This window comes from Bactrocera neohumeralis, unplaced genomic scaffold (genome assembly GCF_024586455.1).
Source record: "Bactrocera neohumeralis isolate Rockhampton unplaced genomic scaffold, APGP_CSIRO_Bneo_wtdbg2-racon-allhic-juicebox.fasta_v2 ctg2697, whole genome shotgun sequence".
Lineage (NCBI taxonomy): Eukaryota > Metazoa > Arthropoda > Insecta > Diptera > Tephritidae > Bactrocera > Bactrocera neohumeralis.
In genome coordinates, this window is record NW_026090300.1 from 5741 (window position 1) to 11480 (window position 5740).

The window sequence follows — 5740 nt, forward strand, 5'->3', positions numbered from 1 at the left end:
TTTCAATCTTTTTTCAGATATTTGTCTTTTATTTTCAGGTATCAATAATAATATATTTTTTTTTAATTAAATATATTTTCATTTATATAAACTGTTATACATTTTTTGTAAACATATTAAAAATAAAATAAAATAAAAATTTTAAAAATTAAAAAAATTTAGTTTGAAATTTTTAGAAATTTTAAAAGTAGGAATCAGAAAAGCATCAGCTATTTAAAAAGAGAAAATGTAACCCTTCAGCAGCCGTCGATTGGGGATATTAGAGCAGGACAAATATACTTTTATATATGACACTGCTGAATGAGCGCAACAAAGATGTATGATCACATGTATACGTACGTGAGTGGGTAGAATACTCGCTCGGCCTATGGCAAAGTACATATGTTTACCATATTGATTACCCCAGGCTTACCCACTGACTATCTGGTGTTTTACCCGCTCATGGTTGGCAGGGATGTATTTGAAATAGAATAAAAGTGCACTAGTAAATCAGTGTTTAGGGTATAATATGCAAACCAAACTCTGTCGATCATTTCAATCATTGAAGCATGAGTTTGCATCTTCTTCTTCTTACGCGATTATAGCCGAGTTAACAACAGCGCGCCAGTCGTTTCTTCTTTTCGCTACGTGGCGCCAATTGGATATTCCAAGCGTAGCCAGGTCCTTCTCCACTTGGTCCTTCTAACGGAGTGGAGGTCTTCCTCTTCCTCTGCTTCCCCCGGCGGGTACAGCGTCGAATACTTTCAGAGCTGGAGTGTTTCCGTCCATTCGGACAACATGACCTAGCCAGCGTAGCCGCTGTCTTTTAATTCGCTGAACTATGTCAATGCCGTCGTATATCTCGTACAGCTCATCGTTCCATCGAATGCGATATTCGCCGTGACCAACGCGCAAAGGACCATAAATCTTTCGCAGAACTTTTCTCTCGAAAACTCGCAACAACGACTCATAAGTTGTTGACTTCGTCCAAGCCTCTGCACCATATAGCAGGACGGGAATTATGAGTGACTTATAGAGTTTGCTTTTTGTTTGTCGAGAGAGGACTTGCTTCTCAATTGCCTACTCAGTCCGAAGTAGCACCTTTTGGCAAGAGTTATCCTGCGTTGGATTTCTAGGCTGACGTTGTTGGTGGTGTTTACGCTGGTTCCAAGATAGACGAAATTATCTACGACTTCAAAGTTATGACTGTCAACAGTGACGTGAGTTCCAAGTCGCGAATGCGACGACTGTTTGTTTGATGACAGGAGATACTTATTTCGTTTTGTCCTCGTTCACTGCCAGACCCATTTGTTTTGCTTCCTTGTCCAGTCTGGAGAAAGCAGAACTAACTGCGCGGGTGTTAAGGCCGATGATCTCAATATCGTCGGCATACTCCAGCAGCTGTACACTCTTATAAAAGATGGTACCTTCTCTATTAAGTTCTGCAGCTCGAACTATTTTTCTCCAGAAGCAGGTTGAAAAAGTCACACGATAGGGAATCGCCTTGTCTGAAACCTCCTTTGGTATCGAACGGCTCGGAGAGGTCATTCCCGATTCTGACGGAGCTTTTGGTGTTGCTCAACGTCAGCTTACACAGCCGTATCAGTTTTGCGGGGATACCAAATTCAGACATCGCGGCATAAAGGCAGCTCCTTTTCGTGCTGTCGAAAGCAGCTTTGAAATCGACGAGAGGTGGTGTGCGTCGATTCTCCTTTCACGGGTTTTTTTCCAAAATTTGGCGCATGGTGAATATCTGGTCGGTTGTTGATTTGCCACGTCTAAAACCACACTGATAAGGTCCAATCGGTTTGTTGACGGTGGGCTTTAATCTTTCACACAATACGCTAGATAGAACCTTATATGCGATGTTGTGGAGAATAATTCCACGGTAGTTGGCGCAGATTGTGAGGTCACCGTTCTTATGGATTGGGCACAGCACACTTAAATTCCAATCGTTTGGCATGCTTTCGTCCGACCATATTTTACAAAGACGCTGATGCATGCTCCTTATCAGTTCTTCGCCGCCGTGATTGAATAGCTCGGCCGGCAATCCGTCGGCCCCTGCCGCTTTGTTGTTCTTCAGGCGGGCAAATGCTATTCGAACTTCTTCATGGTCGGGTAATGGAACGTCTGCTCCATCGTCATCGATTTGGGAATCGGGTTCTCTTTCTTCTGGTGTTGTGCGTTCACTGCCATTCAGCAGGCTGGAGAAGTATTCCCTCCATAATTTAAATATGCTCTGGGCATCAGTGACTAGATCACTTTTGGGGTTCTACAAGAGTATGCTCCGGTCTTGAAACCTTCTGTAAGCCGCCGCATTTTTTCGTAGAATTTTCGAGCATTACCCCTGTCGGCCAGCTTATCAAGCTCTTCGTACTCACGCATTTCGGCCTCTTTCTTCTTCTGTCTACAAATGCGTCTCGCTTCCCTCTTCAACTCTCGGTATCTATCCCATCTCGCACGTGTAGTGGTCGATCGTAAGGTTGCGAGGTAAGCATCCTGTTTTCTCTCCGCTGCCACACGGCACTCCTCGTCGTACCAGCTGTCCTTTTGCACTTTCCGAAAACCAATGGTTTCAGTTGCAGCTGTACGTAAGGAATTTGAAATGCCGCCCACAGTTCCCTTATACCGAGTTGTTGACGAGTGCTCTCAGAGAGCAGGAGTGCAAGCCGAGTAGAAAATCGTTCGGCTGTCTGTTGTGATTGCAGCTTCTCGACGTCGAACCTTCCTTGTGTTTGTTGGCGCGCGTTTTTTGCTGCACAGAGACGGGTGCGAATCTTAGCTGCAACAAGATAGTGGTCCGAGTCGATGTTAGGACCTCGGAGCGCACGCACATCTAAAACACTGGAAACGTGTCTTCCGTCTATCACAACATGATCGATCTGGTTGGTAGTTTTTCGATCCGGAGACAGCCAGGTAGCTTGATGAATCTTCTTATGCTGGAATCTAGTACTACAGATAACCATATTTCGGGCCCCGGCGAAGTCAATCAGCCTCAACCCATTTGGGGATGTTTCGTCGTGGAGGCTGAATTTACCGACCGTAGTGCCAAATATACCTTCTTTGCCCACCTTGGCGTTAAAGTCGCCAAGCACGATTTTGACATCGTGGCGGGGGCAGCCTTCATAAGCGCGCTCCAAGCACTCATAGAAGGCATCTTTGGTCACATCGTCCTTCTCTTCCGTCGGGGCGTGGGCGCAGATTAGCGATATGTTGAAGAACCTCGCTTTGACGCGGATTGTGGCTAGACGTTCATTCACCGCAGTGAATGATAGTACTCGGCGACGGAGTCTCTCTCCTACCACGAATCCAACACCAAACTTGCGCTGCTTTATATGGCCACTGTAGTAAATGTCACAAGGACCTACTCGTCTCTGTCCTTGTCCCGTCCATCGCATTTCTTGGACGGCGGTGATGTCAGCCTTTGTTTTTACGAGGACATCAACCAGCTTGGCAGCGGCACCTTCCCAATTAAGGGACCGGACATTCCAGGTGCATTCCCTTAATTCGTAGTCCTTATTTCGTTTGCCATGGTCGTCATCAAAAGGGGGGATACTTGGTCAAAGACCGGAAGTAGTGAGCTGCTTGAGCCATGTGTAAAAGTATCGCTTCTGGCCACTCCCAAGTGAATGGCGATCAGAGAACTTTCCTCACTTGCGTGAACTTCTACACATGACTCCATCCTCCATTTGAGTTTGCTTCACTTTGATTATTTTCTGCTGATACGAACGTTCATAAACAAATCAAGAATAAGATGATCACTAATGATACAAAGTTGTTCTATATCGCTGATTTGAAGACAAACAGTTCGCTTCGTGTTCATGAACTGAACTAACAGAATCAGACAGAGTAACGGATCAGTACTTAAGTATAAACAAAAATTTATTAATCGTTGCAGTTCTCTGGTGCTTATGTTTTGTGCAATTGAGAGCTCGTAGAAGAGATCAATGCGCTATTTACATAAGTATGCACGAAGTGTTTGTGTGTTTATGAAAACGCTTTGTTCGTAAGCAATTGAGAGCTCGTTAGCGTGGTCAATTTGCTTTTTGTATGCAATCCTGCTGCTTTTGTTTGCCAAAGAACAAGGGGTATTGCCGGATAAATGCCAAAATGGACTTTGAATATTTAAATACATACGAGTACGTTTTTTGTTTAACTGTTACTTGGTAATTGTTTCTAATTAGAAATTTTATATTACTTTACCGCCGTATTGTAATTTGAATGTGAATTATAAAATTACTTTAAAAGCGTTAAATTTTAAGAATAATTATTATTACTACTTCTTTTTTTAATTTTAATAATTTTCCAGTACCCAGTGTAAGGTAAGAGACAGGCAAATTCTTTATCTTTGTACTTAAATATAAATGTTCATATGTACATATGTTTGCACTGCGAAAAGAGCGCAAAAACGAAATGAGTGATGTGCAGGTAGGTAATCATATATTCTAATATGTCTGATGTTATAAGCATGTAATATGTAAGTATGTATGTTAAGGTTTCTACGAATATGTTTTTGTAGTATGTACATATGTATATTAAGAATATATGAGGAGAAATATATTTCCACTTGATATGTATGCGAATATGTATTTAAGTCTGCTTTGTTGTTTAAAATTTATTTTATGAGTTACTTTTTATGTTATGATTTTAATGTTTGCCTTCGCTTACAAATTTTAAGCAATCCTGCTTTTACCTTGTTTCGATTTTTTTTTTTTTTGTGATATCAAGCCGTTAGCGTACTTTTCTTTTTTTACAAGTTTTATATCAGATTAAACTTTAATATTAATCATACATATTTGCATATATTAAAATAACATGAACATAATACGCTCACTTGGTATGGTATATTTTGTAGGGTGTATACATATAGATATGTTGCCCTATTGCCTTCTTCTTGGTATGTTCCCCGTCCTGTGCTGCAGCTGGCTACCTTCTTGTGCTGCTGGTTTGTTGTGTGTATATATATTTGTTGTTTGCTTTTATTAATTTTATTAGCGGTTATTTACAATTTCTTATTTTATCGGTTTGGTATACCGGTTTTTGCCTTTTCTGTATGATCGGCAATTGTTTGCATTTAATTTATTCTCGGCTTATGAAGGATAGTAACTGCACGCCTGGCTCAGATATTGCCAGAATGGGTACTCCTTAGCCCTGGAGTTAGGTCTGTGACAATAGAGGGATCTTGCGAGGGAGTGGCCGTGAATAGAGAACGGCTTCGAATCGCGGAGTAGATAATTCTTTATACTAAATTTGAAGCTTTGTATAGCTTGTTTCCATAACTCACCCATATGAGGAGCGCTTGAATAGATGCGATAAAAGCGAGCTTTGCTTTTTGTAAGTGTTGTGCGTCACTTTAACGCATTGGGAGTGTTGTGATCTCTCAACTTTCTTTTGAGATTTTATTTATTTTTGGAAATTTATGAAAAGTGTCGATTTTTCGACTTTTTGATACCGAACTGTGTTATATTTTATGTTTTAGTGCGTATGCACTAATTTGGCGTTTAGTAGCCAGCCACCGCTCTAGGATTTGTTCAGAATTGTTTTTTTTTCTATTATTGGCGAAATCTTGCGGGGCCAAAAAGTTGTATGTGCTTTTAATAATTTGGACAGTCAGAGGTAAGTCTGACTTTGTTTTTTGTATCAATTTGTGGAATATTGGAAAATTGTGGCTCTAAGGGTAGTCGTGCGACGTACCGGCCATTATTTGATCGAGTAGTTGTGACTTTCGAGTAGCCTTTACAATACTGATCTTCTAGAGTTT